We start from the raw sequence: 19636 nt of genomic DNA, 5'->3' as shown, positions 1-19636 counted from the left end.
CCCATGCCAGCTGGTAATTATGTCAATTCTTCCTGCAGAGCTGAGAGAGCTTGCTGAGATGGCTCTATTGTTGAGATGACCAGTTTTATCCCTCTGGGTGTCTAGGGTTTGTATCTTTGATCTTGTTATTATATTTATTCACGTGAAGTTTTATATTCGATATCTGTGTTTTTACATAATTTTATTGGGTGCCGCTCAGATTTGCTTTTGGTGCGATAAGCAACTATGTAAATTTGATAAATAAAATAAATTAGTCTGAGAAAAGCTCATGTACAGACCAAGAAGCAGATAGAAGGCAAACCTTTTGCTGGTCCACTGTCTTACGCTTGTTAGAGACAAGATATTAAAGCCATTGGTCCTAACAACAAGTTTAACATAATCTATCACGCAGCAGAAACCAACATGCCAGGATGGGCTGTTTGAGTATAGTATACTATTTACTAAGCAGAATCTCTGGCAAAGTTGTTAAAAACCTGCGCCTATAAACTGGTATCTGACTGTATGACAAGATTTGAAATGCATCGCACATTAATTATATTTGGTGGGATCAGGTTTTGTGGCAACTGGTCTTCTTCCTAGATGCCAAAGCAACTCACTGTATCAAAGCAGTATCTGTGAATGGAGACATGCTACCTGTACCATGACAAAAATTCTTCAGGTGCCTTGTTTTTTATTTTGAGACCATCAGTTGCAAGAAGAATGGCTGGTTATATGATATGTGCTCTTGGCATTGCTTAGAAAGGCCATAGTATCTTTTAAAAAAAACTTCCCAAATCAAGCACTTGTTCCTCAACTTCTAGTCAGTAACTATATTATTACCAGATTTTATTTAAATGTTTAACTTTACACAACTATTAACAACCTTAGAGCTATAAAGGGAGATATAAAGATAAAATCCAGGATTACATAGGTCATGCCACCACTGTATTTGTATTATTATTTCATTTGCTGGAGCTTTTGCAATATGGCTTTCCATAAGCAGATTATAGTTTATTTAAATAATTGATTTCCCATTAGCTGTTAAAATGGTGGCAAATTAAAGTGGCACTTAAATCTTATTTTGAAGTGGCCTGTACATAATAAACCTTTTGGGGATTCGGGCGTCGGAGGCCACCCAGAAACGGGCTGCCAGAGGGCTGCAGAAGTGTCCCCCAGCCTCAGATCTGGGAGGCAGCAGCCTGAGGAAGGCATCCAGCACTCAAATAGGGCCGCCAGAGGACCACGGGAGCATCCCCCAGCCTCAGATCCAGGCAGCGGCAGCCTGGAGAAGGTGTCCAGTGCCCAGATCAGGCTGCCGGAGGGCCGCAGAAGCATTCCCTGGCCTCAGATCCGGGCGGCAGTGGCCTGGAAAAGGCCTCCGATGTCCCGATCCAGTCTCTGGAGTTACACGGAAGCAACCCCAGCCTCAGATCCAGGTGGCAGAGGCCTGGAAAAGGCCTCTGATGTCCCGATCCAGCCTCCGGAGGCACGTGGAAGCATCCCCCCGGCTTCGGTTCCATTCTCTGTTGCAGACAACAGAGGCCTAAAGTACCATGGGACCACACGAGATCAGTAGAGTGAGATCTCGCCCCACTTATCTTGCATGATTTTGCGTTACTTTAGGCCTCCATTCTCTGTGAATGCACCGAAAGCCTGGAGCAGCCAAGAAAGCGAAGGAACTCGATCTTCACAGGGTGAGTATTGAAGGTCTGATGCCTAGAGAGAACCGGGCCGGCAGTGGGAATAACCAGGGTGAATGTTGCAGAGCCTCTGCGGTCACTTGTAAGGGTGAATGACTGCCGTGGTGCTGCAATATTCATAATTTCGGGACTTACTCATAAGCACTAGGGGGTGTTTATCACGTAACTTCAAACAACCATTAAGTGAACACTCGTAACTTGTGGATTACCTGTAAATATTTTCTACTTATTCTCCTTGATGAGCCTACACAAATTAAGGCTTCCCATGATGCAGAAGTATCAGCCTGTTCTATTCCAGCCTACTACCGGCCCTGCAGAAAAGGCAGGGACAACCCCTTTACAAAGGCAAAAGCCTGGAACTAAGCCTGCCAAATTTATTGACACAAAACAGAGCAAACTGAACAAAACACGAACCACAAAACAGGAGCTATTCAAACGGTTGCCTTCAGCAAACCAGCCCTCCCACACATTCCCCTTTTAAACAGTTCAGGACGTGGCTTCTCTCTGCCTCCTTCCGAGGTGCCCCATTGCCTTCTTCTGTTTTCTCCTGATTGACTGCCTCCTGCGTCGGGCGTCCTTGAACAGGGCTAGCTGTGGGTCATCTTCATCCACGCTGTCAGGCTGACACAGCTGGGTCTGCGTAGTAACCAGATGAGAGGGGCCTGGCTGAGAGCTCTGCAAAGCCTCAGAACTGTCCTCTGCAGGCTCTCCAAAAACCCCCTCTTCCTCCTCCTCCTCTGAATCGTCCGACCCAACTGCCGAACCCACAGGCTGACCCTGAATCACAACACAACCTTTTTCTTAGGCTCATATGCACTTTTTTCTATTTTTTGTTCCTCATCATTTCCTTTAATATCTTCTGTCCCATCTTTTTTCTGGTGTCAGTTTTTCTTTTTCTAATTCTTCTTCAACAGTGATTCCTTCTGCTGTCACTTCTTTCTCCATTTCTTGTTCTTGTTTTTCTTTCTCAGATTGCACTTCTTCTTTAGGTTTTCTGAAGCTTGTCCTTTTTCTAAACCCAGGCCAACTCTGAGTAAAAAAACTTTCTTAGAGGTGATGCAGTTTCAGCAGTTGATGGGCTTACTGGAGAATCTGGAGATTTCATCCCATTGTTTTTGATTTCTGCCTCTTTGCTTTCTGCTTCCACAGGGCTTTCTGTTACTTTCTCAGAGGAGATTTCTCCTTTCATCTCCTCAGCCTGAGTTTCTTCCTCAGTCTTGTCTACAGAGCAGTGGCGTAGCGTGGGTTGTCAGCACCTGGGGCAAGGCAAGTAATTTGCGCCCCCTAACCTGTGGATTTTAGCACTCGAGTCTCTTCCACTAGCTCAGGAATTCTGGGAGTTGAAGTCCATGAGTCATAAAAGAGCCAAGGTTGCCTACCCCTGAGTTAGGTTAAAAGGGTCTCTGGAGAAGAGGGAAAATGCTAGTTTAACACTGAAACAAGGCAACTTTAAGTTGCCTCAGCTGTGATTTAGGATGAGACAAAGAGAGGACATGGCGTTGAAAATGGTTAATGGGGCATGTTTGTTCCACTCTTAGTGGACGTCAGGATAAACCCCACGAGAGAATGACCTTACAACAGATGTGAATAGGCTTGGACTACGTTTGTAGATTGAGTGCATACATCACATGGAGCGATGATGGGCTTCATCAAGATTTATGATCCCACAATTGGCTAGTTTTCTCCATCTTGTCCTAAACCCTGGATACCAACCACGGTTTATGGCTTAGCATGTGGCGTGGGGTTGACCCAACATGTTAGGCGACAAACAATGACTTCCAACTTACAATGCCTCAGCTTCCCAAGGTTATTCCAAAGCCGGAAAAGCCAACCAACCCACCCTGCAGCTTTGCCTGCTTAGGCTGAACCCCAGGAGTTCGTACTTGCTGCGGCGCCCGACCCATTTTCTGCCCAGACGCTGCTTATCCAAGCCAAGCCGCCTCCTTCTCTTTGGCACCTCACCCCAAAGATTCGCCGGCCTGGCTGGAAACTCTCGCTGCTGGCGACGTGTGTCGGGGGGGCGGTCCCGATCACCGATGCACGGTTGGATCGGCAACCTGCCGACGCAGCTTTCATTCCAGAGCAGGGACCCCCAGAGAGACGCTGCAGCGATCCTCCCCCCGCGGGAAATCCACCCTCTTTCAAGCCCCACCGCGCCCCCCCCTGCCTTTGGCAACCCCGGGAGCGCCTTGGGAGAGCCTCCGCAGCGGAGCCCCGGGCTTGCAGGAGGGCCGCGCTCTGTGCACGCTCAGGAGCCGCCTTCTCCTTTGCGGGGGGGGGAGGAGGGAGAGAAGGCTTCCGTCCAGCGCCGGAGCAAAGGCGGAGCGGCCCGAAGGAGGAGTCACGCTGTGTGGTTGTGTGTTTGTGTGTGTGTGTGTGTGTGTGTGGCGCACCGTGGGGCGTCAGGCCCTTCCCGGCTGGGGCTCCGGTGCCTCCGCCCTGCCGGATCCTGGCGCCGTCGAGCGCGCCCCCCCCAGAAGTTGCGCCCGGTGCGGCCGGCCCCCCCTGCACCCCCCACGCTACGCCACTGCTACAGAGGCAGGGATGTCACTTTGTGGGGCTTCTCCCACTGTCTCTGTCATGGATTGTTTATAGTCTCCAGCTACGTCACTCGACTCTTCTGCAACCTCTGGCTTTACATCCAATAGCTGAACAGGTTCAGCTTTCTCTGTTTTATCCTTTTTAACTGTAAATTTGAATCCAACTAATTTAAAAACCTTTTTAAATCCAACATCATTTGATGGAGATACACCAGCTTGATCTTCTTTTTCTTCTGATGCCAGCTCTTTATTAGCATCTTCTGTGTCTTTCTGTACCTCATCTTCATTTGACTTGGCGCTTAATTCTGATGGGCTGGTCTTGATCTCTTCAGTAGATTCCTCTTCCAGAGTTAAATCTGCAGCTTTTGTTTCGCCAACTGTAAAAGATATTCAAAGATGATAAAAATTTAGAAGTGCCATTATAAGTAATAATGTGGGAAGTGTAAATAAAAATAATTTCATGACTATATATTGGCAATATAAATAAATTGTATCTTCTCAAGTTTCGTCATCCTTATTCTGAATTTTAAGAAGATATTTTAATGATAATTTCCATGAATTTTAACGCAAGCTATGTGTTATGCTTATGCCCATTTCAAAAATGGTTCCAAATAAGTGCTTCAGAAGTAGTGCAAGTAAGGTCAACTCATGATATAATTCTTAAAGGAATTCAAATCCTTTTTTTCAAGCTCATATGGAAAAAAGATGGTGTGATTTAACAAACAACAGAGAGGTGATTGTGCAAGGGTCTTTTCAAAGACTGCACAGTCCTAGTGTGTACGAGTGGGCTCTATTTTGTGTGGATAATGAGATTGTGAAGTTGTGCAGTGTCAGAAGCAAACTGGTGGCACAGCTCACTTTTAATTCATTGTGTAATTGTCCAAAAGTGCTCAAATTGTGTTTGATATACAATTTTTGAATGCCTACTTATTGAGCACATTATTAATATGCCAGAAATTGTATGCAATTTCTTTGTATAAATTCCAGTTATACTCCCTTGCCATGGCCAGAGTGACATGTGAATGGAGTTACTAAAACTTAGTAACAACTAAAATGCCATAAATTACTCTAAATTTATTCTAAGTTAGAAAATTAAATCTCTACAGGCCTTAACATTTGAACTAAATAAACCTATGCAGCATTTTCTGGACTGTTGCCAAAAAATCATTCCTCAAAAATCAATCTTGTATAAAAAGATCAGAACTCCCAACTTCCTTTGATCTTTTCCACAATTCCAAGGAATCTTTTCTGTAGCCATAAACATCTCCTTACCTTCTTCTGTATGAACTGCCTGCTGTTCTTTCAGCACTTCTGGTTTGTGGCTGAGCTCCATATGCTCTTTGGTAATTTCATTAATGCTGGATATCTGTCCATTTGTATTGAGAAATGAAATACAAGAAGGAAAAAGGAGAGAAAAGGTAAGTCAGTCAATATATAATCTTTTAATTACTTTGTTTAGTAGAAAGAGAATGTATTTCAGAATATGTCTTTTACAGTGTGGAAATCATAAAATGTATCTATCTCTATGGTAGGTGGCTTGATCGCACTTCTACATAAGTTTTTCAAAGATGCTTCCAAACCAATTGACAATTTGGAAGAATTTCTGTATATGTGGTAACAACTTTTTAAAACTTGACTAATCAACTGAAGTGTGAAATCAGATTAATTCTAAGCTGAATTGACTATTGGAATGAATACATTACTATGACATTGGAACCAGAGGAGGATAACACCGGTATGTGTATATTGTGTTGGTCTTTTTTTAATACACCTTTTTTAATGCCTTGTCTCCTCCTCCTTCTCCTCCTCCTCCTTTTCTTTCCTTCCTTCCTTCCTTCCTTCCTTCCTTCCTTCCTTCCTTCCTTCCTTTCTTCTTCTTTTTGTCTTGAAGTTTTGCATTTTAACCATGTCTTGAATAAAAAGAAATAGATGGTAAAAAAAATCATTACTTTCAGCACTAGCCAGAAAAAGTGTGTACTGCAGGATCCAGTCTGGGTCAGTCACTAGGACCAGAGATTTATTTAGGCTTCTGGACTATGCTGGAGCCCATCCTCAGGGAATTTCTCTCTAGTAGAGTGTGTGCTTTGGGGTTTTTTGTGTGTTACTTATATGGTGCCTCATTTTGTGTGTGTGTGTGTGTGTGTGTGTGTGTGTGTGTGTGTGTGTTGCCTTCCCTCTTTCTCCCGGGGGTGCAAGTGGGACAGCGCAGGAGAGGAATTTGCAAAAGAACCCAGACAGTGCAGGACCAGGACGCCCTTCGTCAATCCTAGGGAATGAGGCATGAGGCCACGCCTCCTGAGGGGGCTGACTAAAGCGCCCCAGCTCCTACTTCTCAGCTATAACAGTGGGAGGGGGGCAGAGCTTCTTTTGACAGACAAAAGGTAGGAAAGAGTTTATTACTGCGGAGGCACCGGCTACGGAGTGCCCTGCCTCAGAAAAGCTGAGTAGCCACCATTGCTGCCATTGCCATGCCCCACCCCACCAAAATTCGCCCCCTCCCCCCATGGAGGGCAGGGTAGCAAAGGGAGGCAGATGCCTGCGCACTCCCCAGCAGGTGCTCGGGACTCCCCCAGAAAGTTTGTGTGCCAAGATGCGAAGCAGAACATTCTCCAAAACAGGGGTCCCTAACCTGTGGGGTGTGGTCCACTACTGGGCCGCAGCCACATGGCCACCAGGCCACATGAAGGGATGGCCAGTGCACACCCCTCCCACACACACTTTCTTTATGCCCGCCTCCCTTTCTGGGCTGCCAAATCAAAAAGGTTGGAGACCTCTGCTCCAGAAAGAGCAACACCCTCGCCAAACTGGCAGCCTCTTCTAGACATGCGGCATGGGACGGAGACTATGGTACTTTGGAGGGATCCTCCAGCTCTCCAGCCTTGGCCATTGCTTCTGTTGGCATCTGCTCTCCCCAGCTCCCTGGCTGGGAATCTCCTTCTGCAGTGGTGTCATCCACGGCTCCGTAGAGCTGGCCTCTCCCACGTCTGTTTCTGATGACCATTTCTCTGACCCCTCTGGAGGTTTGTGTGTGATGCTTTTCAACCAAGAAAGAGAAGTAGGTGATAGCAATAATAGAGCTGTCCAGGCAGCTGCGCTCTTCGGCTGCTTGGAAAAGCGGTCAGGCTGAGACTGAAGCTACCCCAGAGGTTTCTGCAAATTTCTTTACAAAGAAAACTGTCGTTCCCTCATTATTACTATACTGTGTTGAGAGGACAGTACTTGAATCCAGACATAGTCTAAAATAGTCTGTAAAATAGACCTATTGTACTCTGTGGGAATTGTGGGGAAAAAAGAAAAGAAAAGAAAAGAAAAAAGATTTGTAGTCCAACCCTGAAAATTAATTGGTCCTTAAAATGCTAGGTTATCTGCAATGTTATTAATACTGGTGTATTTTATACAGTTTTGCTATAATAAAAAGTACAGCATAGACGGACTATAAACATTTCCAACATTTTAATTAATGAATACATTGAACACATGTTTTGGGAAGTAATTATATATGTCCTTGTCATCATTTGATCTGTAAAGTTTTGAGTATATTTTTGGCAGATAAAGCTGCAGTTCTAAATTACATCTAGTGATACCAATAGGACCTAATTTACTTATCTAAAATAAAGTGGAATATGTAGATAATATGTCTAGTGATTCCCCTAAGATAAAATTTGATAGCTTAATTTTTAAAGACAGAATAATCTCTTAACCTTAAACCTGAGGATAAATTTACACACCATTATAAATTCTGCAGTATAATTTGTGAGATTCTCTTATAAAGTCAACAGAAAGAGAAAAGAAATTGACAAAGAAAGGTCTCAAACGTTCACTTACATCAGCATAAATACATTTTTTCTTAATACAGAATGGGTTCTTTATGTTATCTCCAAGATCACATTAAGTTAAAGTTCTTTACAAAACTAAGTATGGAACATGGGCTTGTGTGTTCCGATACTGAATTAATTTAACCTTTTTTCTCATGGCAGTCTACTTAATTCAACAATAAATATTGTTATACCAAGAAATAAGCAGAAAAAATTGAGCCAAGTAAAAAAGGCTTTAGGTAGAAGGATCACATCCACAACATGATTTTAAAGATGTTTTCCCATTTAAATTCTTTTAGGCAAGTTACTCTGCTATAGTGGAATAGGTCATGGGTGATGACTTGCCTTATCAAAAATGTATATATTTAAACTGGAAAAATGATGCTTCAGAATTGTGAAATAATTGGCTACACATACCATAGTTGGGACAAGATATACAGTAAATAAAGCTTTCTTGCAGGTCTCAGCTCTAATAAACCCATTTAGGCTTTTTCAAGTGCTTCCAGCCAGCAGGGCAGAGAATTGAGGGTGCTAGTCATTCAGTCAAATAAATTAGTGGAGAAAAGATGGATAGTAAGATAGATATAGATAGTGTGCCTGCTTCCTAGGCTGAGAGTGACTGGCCCAAGGTCACCCAGCTGGATTTGTGCTAAGGTGGGGACTAAAATGCCTGGTTTCTAGCCTGGTGCTTTAACCACATCAAGCTGGCATACGAGTAAGCAATAAGATTTCATAAAAGCATTTAGTTGCTGTAAGAATACACATATTCCTTTCTAATACACATATTCCCACTAGGAATACCCAAAACTCTTCAATTTGGTATTTGACATAGCTTGATTTGTCAATAGAAATTTCAGCAAATATCAAACAAATACTTGTGTAGTGTAGAAATAAAAATCTTCATCAGGGTCCAGTCCAAGCTGGGAATAAACAAAATGGAGACTGCTTTAGAAAGAAGGTTGGAGTTTATTGAAGAGCAAAGCCAGACAGAAGTGTGGCTCTGGGAAAGCTGAGCACATGTTGCTATGAGTGGTGGGTTTTTGTACCTTCTGGGGCTCTTGAGGTTGTTTCCTGTTCCTGTTTGAGGCTTTGTATTTCCTGTGTCATGTACTTTGACCTGAGTCTGAGTGTGCCCTTCTGGTATTGATGGGTTAATCCTATTATGTCCCCAAAGGTCATGTCTTTTAAAGTTTGGGTGGGGTATATAGATTTTAGAGGTCTTTGTCTTCCTAATCTCATAGCTTCTAGCTTCCTGGCCCCAACCTTCCTGAATGGATTATTACATCTGCATTTCTAAAAGCTGGTTTCTGCCGAGTTTTCTGTTTGGGGGGGGAGAAGAAGTTTCTGCCTTTTAAAGATCTTCTTCATTATTCTTTTGGAGAAATATATTCTGCCTTTTTAATATTTCCCAAAATATTTCTTTCTCTGGATTATTCCCACAGAAGAAACAAACTCAGAAGTTCAGGGAGGGCTGCATGGCAGATGGATTTCCTTTTTTTTAAATCAGATTTTTTTCCACTTCAAAATTTTATTAGTTTATCAGAATAAAAATTATAAAGGAAAATAAAAATAATGGGAAATTTAGAGGAGGAAAAAAGGGGAAAAGAGGATGGGATAGAAGCAGAAAAAGAAAAAAAGGTGTTGACTTTTTAGCACAGTAGCTTATTACAACCTCAAATTTTTACTTTTACACAGTAGTATATACTAGCCATTTCTATAATAACAAGCCTATCTAATCAGCAAAACCAAAATCAAACTTCCATTTTTTCCATCACAAGCACAATGTCCAGAAACGGTTTCTAAATGAAAACAAAATTAGTTATGTTCTTTTCTCTGAATAAAACAATTAATTTAACCATCTCTGCTTTTTTCCTTACTGAGGGAAGTAATATATATTTCTATTTGTGCTTATTAATCTTTATAGACTATCATCAAATATATATTAACAATATAAATTAAAGGGAAAAACTATTTTCACATCTATAATGTAAACTTTTCTTTATAAACTTTTCTTTAAAAATATTTCTAAAATCAACAAATTCTAATACATTTTTAACTTTCCCTTAACAAACATACTTTAAAGTTCATTTGGAATAATATTTTACAAGATTTAGAAATTACTCAAGCATTATATATGAAGGGGAGGAAGCCCCAGTTTCAAAACCACTTTATAGACACAAAATTACATTAGAGCTTTCTTTCAGTTACATGCATCTGATCAATAAATATCCAGCTAACTCCAATTAGCTCATGAAATTTAAGTCATTCCTTTCATTTTATCCTCACAAAATAGAGTCAGATGAATTTCTGACTTTCAACACTCTGCTCCTATTTTGTGCTCCTCAGTCTCTGTCACTCAAGATGGCTGCTTTATTCTGAGTACAGGTGGTCTTGATTTATGATCAGTCACTTAGTAGCCGAAGTCACAACTAATCCCAAAAAAAGTAGTTAGGACCTAGATTTAACTCATATTTATGACATTTGCAATGTCCCGGTGATCACCTTTGGCGAACTTCAGACAAGCAAATGCAATGGGGAAGCCAGATTCACTTAATAACTGTGTTACTAACAACAATTGCAGTGATTCACTTAACAACTGTGACAGAGAAGGTTGAAAAATGGGGCGAAATTCACTTGTCTCACTTGACATCAGCAATTTTGGGCTCAGTTGTGATTGTAAGTTCAGATCTACCTGTATTGGGTTCTTGGCATCCAGCCCACATCTATGGCTGTTTGCAGTACCATGGTCATATCACCACAATTTGCGATATTTTTTTCCCCAGAAGCCAGCATTTACTTTCAGTGTTTGGCAAAAAAAAATGGCAAAAAAGGTCTGTTGCAGAAAATGAGTTTGCTTAACAACAAAAAATGTCATAAAATTGGATCTGTCACGTGATGACCTCTTAATGCATGATTTGCAAGTGTAATTCCAGATTCAATTACAGTAGTGACGATTGCTAGTAATAGAAAAGCTGATCCTCTACTTGGATAGACAGGCAGTATTTAAGAGGAACCTTCCCATAAAATTCAATATATTATAGTAGTCACAAACTGAGATATAGTGTCTAGTGGTTTTAATCTTTATAATCTGATCTGAGGACAATTGTATTAAATTAGTTGTATCTTTCAAGAGGAAACAGCCCTATTAAAACAATAAGCAGAGGGTTCTCCCACAAATATGATTTTGTAAGGAGTGGGAATCCAAAATGCCAAACTGGTTGCATGTGGGGGGGAGGGAGGGGTAGCTTAGAAACTAACAACATTTTGACTTTTAAAGATGGCCTTTGTTACATTCGAAACCCCACTGTCAGTGATGACATCAACTGATGTTCTAATGATGTATTAATATTCCACGGCAGTTGAAAAACAGTTAAGAGACTCAAAGCAAGTCACCTGGGGTCTAGAGATGCAGAGAATGCAAGACCTAGTTGAAAAGACTCAAAAAAACCGTAGAGAAATGGGATCTAAAGATGGCAGAATATGTAGGATCTGTTTTCTGTGCTGTCCTTGTATTAGGGGTTTGGTAATGTAAAGAAGATCAAGATGTTTTAAGATGTTTTATGTTCATTCCTGAATATTTCTATGTGGGTTGAGCTTCAGTGGGAAAGTTTGATAGCAACTGTTTCCAAATAAGATTCAAACTGCACTTTGGGGATATTTTTCAATTCAGGAATCAAAATAAAATAATTAGTAAAAATGGATTAGGAGGCCTGATACAATGATTATTATATATTTTTTTAATCCCATTTATATCCCGCCCTTCTCCGAAGACTCAGGGCGGCTTACAATCTAAGCACAAATCAATGTGCTTAGCAATAGCCTTCATTCTATGTATATGCCTGCTTATTAGGGCTTTCGCGCGCCCCCCCCCAAGCGGCATTATTACAAAGTCAGCTTATTGCCCCCAACAATCTGGGTCCTCATTTTACCTACCTCGGAAGGATGGAAAGCTAAGTCAACCTTGAGCCTGGTGGGATGCGAACCTGCAATAATTGCAGGCAGCTGGTGTTACTTAAGGAGGCATTAGCCCACTGCTCCACCAAGGCTCTTGGGTTCCCGTCAGCCTGTCCCAAAGTCATTAAATCTGGTCTGGACACAGGTGACACATTTTATGGCCATCATAACTTACAACTGAAAGTGCGGGCTCAATTATGGTCATAAATTGAGGACTACCTGTGTTTCCGTATCAATATGCATTAAAGGGGTTGATGCCTCACAGATCGCTTGTGATCCTTTGTTGGAAGACCCGGGGGCAGCTTCCAAACACCCTAACCTATCTTGTTTTATTCATTTATTTATATTTCATATTACTTAACCGCCCATCTCCCTCGCTGTTTGCCAATGTTGATGTTGCAAAAGTATTTCCATGGATGAAATTCCTGTATTTTAGTAGCTGAAGAAACGTCGTGACAGTGAGCCATAGCAGAGGGAGACAACTCCTCTCTACAGACACATGTAAACAGGAGGAATGCCTGTGCTTTTTTCTGGGCCCTAAATCTAATCATTCCTGGTGTATCGGGGATATACTGCTGCCTTGAGTAAATACTATAATACTTCTTTAGAGGTTTTCTCCCCTTTTTCTTCATTAATGCCTTAACTTTTTTTTTTTGCAGTGAATGTGTCCGCTTGAAGGCAGCCGATATACAGCCAGATATTTTCAGTTACCTCTTGCATTTGATGTATACTGGAAAGATGGCACCTCAGCTCATAGATCCTGTTCGACTCGAGCAAGGGATAAAATTCTTGCATGCATACCCACTGAGACTGCTTTAGAAAGAAGGTTGGAGTTTATTGAAGAGCAAAGCCAGACAGAAGTGTGGCTCTGGGAAAGCTGAGCACATGTTGCTAAGAGTGGTGGGTTTTTGTACCTTCTGGGGCTCTTGAGGTTGTTTCCTGTTCCTGTTTGAGGCTTTGTATTTCCTGTGTCATGTACTTTGACCTGAGTCTGAGTGTGCCCTTCTGGTATTGATGGGTTAATCCTATTATGTCCCCAAAGGTCATGTCTTTTAAAGTTTGGGTGGGGTATATAGATTTTAGAGGTCTTTGTCTTCCTAATCTCATAGCTTCTAGCTTCCTGGCCCCAACCTTCCTGAATGGATTATTACATCTGCATTTCTAAAAGCTGGTTTCTGCCGAGTTTTCTGTTTGGGGGGGAGAAGAAGTTTCTGCCTTTTAAAGATCTTCTTCATTATTCTTTTGGAGAAATATATTCTGCCTTTTTAATATTTCCCAAAATATTTCTTTCTCTGGATTATTCCCACAGAAGAAACAAACTCAGAAGTTCAGGGAGGGCTGCATGGCAGATGGATTTCCTTTTTTTTAAATCAGATTTTTTTCACTTCAAAATTTTATTAGTTTATCAGAATAAAAATTATAAAGGAAAATAAAAATAATGGGAAATTAGAGGAGGAAAAAAGGGGAAAAGAGGATGGGATAGAAGCAGAAAAAGAAAAAAAGGTGTTGACTTTTTAGCACAGTAGCTTATTACAACCTCAAATTTTTACTTTTACACAGTAGTATATACTAGCCATTTCTATAATAACAAGCCTATCTAATCAGCAAAACCAAAATCAAACTTCCATTTTTTCCATCACAAGCACAATGTCCAGAAACGGTTTCTAAATGAAAACAAAATTAGTTATGTTCTTTTCTCTGAATAAAACAATTAATTTAACCATCTCTGCTTTTTTCCTTACTGAGGGAAGTAATATATATTTCTATTTGTGCTTATTAATCTTTATAGACTATCATCAAATATATATTAACAATATAAATTAAAGGGAAAAACTATTTTCACATCTATAATGTAAACTTTTCTTTATAAACTTTTCTTTAAAAATATTTCTAAAATCAACAAATTCTAATACATTTTTAACTTATATCAGCTTCTTTGAGTGAGGGTAGCTTCCCTGCCGTCTTGAAAGAGGCGGTGGTGAGGCCCCTCCTCAAGAAGCCTGCCTTGGACCCAGCTGTATTGAACAACTTTCGTCCGGTCTCCAACCTTCGCTTTCTTGCGAAGGTTGTTGAGAGTGTGGTGGCACATCAGCTCCCTTTGGTCCTGGATGAAGCGGATTATCTAGACCCGTACCAATCGGGTTTCAGGCCCGGGCACAGCACGGAGACGGCATTGGTCGCGCTGGTGAATGATCTCTGGAGGGCTCGGGACAGGGGTCATTCCTCTGTTCTAGTCCTATTAGACCTCTCAGCGGCTTTCGATACCATCGACCATGGTATCCTGCTGCGGCGTCTCAGGGGATTGGGAGTGGGAGGCACGGTTTTACAGTGGTTCTCCTCCTATCTCCAGGGACGCTCGCAGTCGGTGTTGACAGGAGGGCAGAGGTCGACCGCGAGGTCTCTCGCTTGTGGAGTTCCTCAGGGGTCGGTCCTCTCGCCTCTCCTGTTCAACATCTATATGAAACCGCTGGGTGAGATCATTCGTGGCTTTGGAGTTGGGTATCATCAGTACGCTGATGATACCCAGCTTTTTCTTTCTACCCCAAACCACCCCAGTGATGCCCTCAACGTGATGTCCCGTTGCCTGGAGGCGGTTCGGGTCTGGATGGGGAGGAACAGACTTCAACTCAACCCCGACAAGACCGAGTGGCTTTGCATACCTTCATCCCGGGTCTATTCGGATATTCCATCTCTTTCTATGGGGGGTGAATTATTACCCCCCGTAGATAGGGCTCGCAACTTGGGAGTCCTCCTAGATTCGCGGCTCACCTTGGAAGATCACATGGTGGCTGTGACTAGGGGGGCTTTCGCCCAGGTTCGCCTGGTGCGCCAGTTGCGGCCCTATCTAAGCCGGGATGATTTATGCACGGTCACTCACGCGCTCGTGACCTCTCGTCTAGACTACTGCAACGCTCTCTACATGGGGCTTCCCTTGAGGACCACCCGGAGGCTCCAACTGGTACAGAATGCAGCCGCGAGAGTTGTGTTGGGAGTCTCCCAATACTCCCATGTTACACCTCTGCTCCGTGAGTGTTGTGACTCAGGGCCAGCCTGTGGGTCCGACAGCCGGCTCCGATGTATCGGATGACTCAGATGAGGGGGAGGAGGGAAACGAACCGGCTGATGATGGTTTGGAGGCTTTGCAGAGCCCTCAGCCGGGGACCTCTTCTCAGCTGCGTGAGCCCGAGAGTGCGGAGGAAGATGACCCACAGCTGGCCCTGTTCAAGGACGCCCGACGCAGGAGGCAGTCGAGCAGGAACAAACAAAGAAAGACTGCGGGACTCCTCGGGAGGAGGCACAGGGAGACCACGCCCTGAGCTCTCTATAAAAGGAGTGTTTGGGGAGGGGCTGGTTGCTGAAAGCAACTTTTCCGCTTGAGAAGACAAGCTCTAGTGTTTTTGTTAACTGCGTAATAAATCTTGGCAGATGCCTTTTAGCCTTGGACGCTCTCCAGTCTCTTCTTTCTGAATAGGGGTTTGCCTTATTACAAGGCCAGAAGAGGGCTGGTTCAGAACAGTGAGCTGCATTGGTTGCCAGTTGTCTTCCGGGTGAGATTCAAGGTGCTAGTAATGGTGTTTAAAGCCCTCCATGGCATGGAGCCGGAGTACCTCAGGGAACATCTGCTGCCGGCATCAAGCTCCCTGCGCCCTGTGCGTTCCCACAGAGAGGGCCTCCTCAGGGCGCCACCGGTCAGAGAATGCCGACTGGTGGCCCCCAGGGGGAGATCCTTCTCTGTGGGCGCCCCGGAGCTATGGAACCAGTTACCGGTTGAGCTCCGGACGGCGCCCGATCTGCGCTCCTTTCGCCGCGATCTGAAAACATACTTGTTTGAGCAAGCCGGCCTGGCCTGAGGGGGGATTGGTGGGGTTTTTTTATTATTTTTATCGGGGCTTTTTACTATGTATCAATTGTATTTTAATCAGGCATGCATTTAATTATCTTTTAGTTTTTGTAAATTTCTGTGTTTTATTCTTGCCCTGTACACCGCCCTGAGTCCTCCGGGAGAAGGGCGGTATAGAAATATTAATAAATTAAATTAAATTAAATTAAACTTTCCCTTAACAAACATACTTTAAAGTTCATTTGGAATAATATTTTACAAGATTTAGAAATTACTCGCATTATATATGAAGGGGAGGAAGCCCCAGTTTCAAAACCACTTTATAGACACAAAATTACATTAGAGCTTTCTTTCAGTTACATGCATCTGATCAATAAATATCCAGCTAACTCCAATTAGCTCATGAAATTTAAGTCATTCCTTTCATTTTATCCTCACAAAATAGAGTCAGATGAATTTCTGACTTTCAACACTCTGCTCCTATTTTGTGCTCCTCAGTCTCTGTCACTCAAGATGGCTGCTTTATTCTGAGTACAGGTGGTCTTGATTTATGATCAGTCACTTAGTAGCCGAAGTCACAACTAATCCCAAAAAAAGTAGTTAGGACCTAGATTTAACTCATATTTATGACATTTGCAATGTCCCGGTGATCACCTTTGGCGAACTTCAGACAAGCAAATGCAATGGGGAAGCCAGATTCACTTAATAACTGTGTTACTAACAACAATTGCAGTGATTCACTTAACAACTGTGACAGAGAAGGTTGAAAAATGGGGTGAAATTCACTTGTCTCACTTGACATCAGCAATTTTGGGCTCAGTTGTGATTGTAAGTTGAGATCTACCTGTATTGGGTTCTTGGCATCCAGCCCACATCTATGGCTGTTTGCAGTACCATGGTCATATCACCACAATTTGCGATATTTTTTTCCCCAGAAGCCAGCATTTACTTTCAGTGTTTGGCAAAAAAAAAATGGCAAAAAAGGTCTGTTGCAGAAAATGAGTTTGCTTAACAACAAAAAATGTCATAAAATTGGATCTGTCACGTGATGACCTCTTAATGCATGATTTGCAAGTGTAATTCCAGATTCAATTACAGTAGTGACGATTGCTAGTAATAGAAAAGCTGATCCTCTACTTGGATAGACAGGCAGTATTTAAGAGGAACCTTCCCATAAAATTCAATATATTATAGTAGTCACAAACTGAGATATAGTGTCTAGTGGTTTTAATCTTTATAATCTGATCTGAGGACAATTGTATTAAATTAGTTGTATCTTTCAAGAGGAAACAGCCCTATTAAAACAATAAGCAGAGGGTTCTCCCACAAATATGATTTTGTAAGGAGTGGGAATCCAAAATGCCAAACTGGTTGCATGTGGGGGGGAGGGAGGGGTAGCTTAGAAACTAACAACATTTTGACTTTTAAAGATGGCCTTTGTTACATTCGAAACCCCACTGTCAGTGATGACATCAACTGATGTTCTAATGATGTATTAATATTCCACGGCAGTTGAAAAACAGTTAAGAGACTCAAAGCAAGTCACCTGGGGTCTAGAGATGCAGAGAATGCAAGACCTAGTTGAAAAGACTCAAAAAAACCGTAGAGAAATGGGATCTAAAGATGGCAGAATATGTAGGATCTGTTTTCTGTGCTGTCCTTGTATTAGGGGTTTGGTAATGTAAAGAAGATCAAGATGTTTTAAGATGTTTTATGTTCATTCCTGAATATTTCTATGTGGGTTGAGCTTCAGTGGGAAAGTTTGATAGCAACTGTTTCCAAATAAGATTCAAACTGCACTTTGGGGATATTTTTCAATTCAGGAATCAAAATAAAATAATTAGTAAAAATGGATTAGGAGGCCTGATACAATGATTATTATATATTTTTTTAATCCCATTTATATCCCGCCCTTCTCCGAAGACTCAGGGCGGCTTACAATCTAAGCACAAATCAATGTGCTTAGCAATAGCCTTCATTCTATGTATATGCCTGCTTATTAGGGCTTTCGCGCGCCCCCCCCCCAAGCGGCATTATTACAAAGTCAGCTTATTGCCCCCAACAATCTGGGTCCTCATTTTACCTACCTCGGAAGGATGGAAAGCTAAGTCAACCTTGAGCCTGGTGGGATGCGAACCTGCAATAATTGCAGGCAGCTGGTGTTACTTAAGGAGGCATTAGCCCACTGCTCCACCAAGGCTCTTGGGTTCCCGTCAGGCTGTCCCAAAGTCATTAAATCTGGTCTGGACACAGGTGACACATTTTATGGCCATCATAACTTACAACTGAAAGTGCGGGCTCAATTATGGTCATAAATTGAGGACTACCTGTGTTTCCGTATCAATATGCATTAAAAGGGTTGATGCCTCACAGATCGCTTGTGATCCTTTGTTGGAAGACCCGGGGGCAGCTTCCAAACACCCTAACCTATCTTGTTTTATTCATTTATTTATATTTCATATTACTTAACCGCCCATCTCCCTCGCTGTTTGCCAATGTTGATGTTGCAAAAGTATTTCCATGGATGAAATTCCTGTATTTTAGTAGCTGAAGAAACGTCGTGACAGTGAGCCATAGCAGAGGGAGACAACTCCTCTCTACAGACACATGTAAACAGGAGGAATGCCTGTGCTTTTTTCTGGGCCCTAAATCTAATCATTCCTGGTGTATCGGGGATATACTGCTGCCTTGAGTAAATACTATAATACTTCTTTAGAGGTTTTCTCCCCTTTTTCTTCATTAATGCCTTAACTTTTTTTTTTTTGCAGTGAATGTGTCCGCTTGAAGGCAGCCGATATACAGCCAGATATTTTCAGTTACCTCTTGCATTTGATGTATACTGGAAAGATGGCACCTCAGCTCATAGATCCTGTTCGACTCGAGCAAGGGATAAAATTCTTGCATGCATACCCACTGAGACTGCTTTAGAAAGAAGGTTGGAGTTTATTGAAGAGCAAAGCCAGACAGAAGTGTGGCTCTGGGAAAGCTGAGCACATGTTGCTAAGAGTGGTGGGTTTTTGTACCTTCTGGGGCTCTTGAGGTTGTTTCCTGTTCCTGTTTGAGGCTTTGTATTTCCTGTGTCATGTACTTTGACCTGAGTCTGAGTGTGCCCTTTTGGTATTGATGGGTTAATCCTATTATGTCCCCAAAGGTCATGTCTTTTAAAGTTTGGGTGGGGTATGTAGATTTTAGAGGTCTTTGTCTTCCTAATCTCATAGCTTCTAGCTTCCTGGCCCCAACCTTCCTGAATGGATTATTACATCTGCATTTCTAAAAGCTGGTTTCTGCCGAGTTTTCTGTTTGGGGGGGAGAAGAAGTTTCTGCCTTTTAAAGATCTTCTTCATTATTCTTTTGGAGAAATATATTCTGCCTTTTTAATATTTCCCAAAATATTTCTTTCTCTGGATTATTCCCACAGAAGAAACAAACTCAGAAGTTCAGGGAGGGCTGCATGGCAGATGGATTTCCTTTTTTTTAAATCAGATTTTTTTCACTTCAAAATTTTATTAGTTTATCAGAATAAAAATTATAAAGGAAAATAAAAATAATGGGAAATTAGAGGAGGAAAAAAGGGGAAAAGAGGATGGGATAGAAGCAGAAAAAGAAAAAAAGGTGTTGACTTTTTAGCACAGTAGCTTATTACAACCTCAAATTTTTACTTTTACACAGTAGTATATACTAGCCATTTCTATAATAACAAGCCTATCTAATCAGCAAAACCAAAATCAAACTTCCATTTTTTCCATCACAAGCACTATGTCCAGAAACGGTTTCTAAATGAAAACAAAATTAGTTATGTTCTTTTCT

The sequence above is a fragment of the Vipera berus genome, assembly GCF_964194415.1.
Source record: "Vipera berus genome assembly, chromosome: 1".
Lineage (NCBI taxonomy): Eukaryota > Metazoa > Chordata > Lepidosauria > Squamata > Viperidae > Vipera > Vipera berus.
This window is presented reverse-complemented; position numbering follows the sequence as displayed.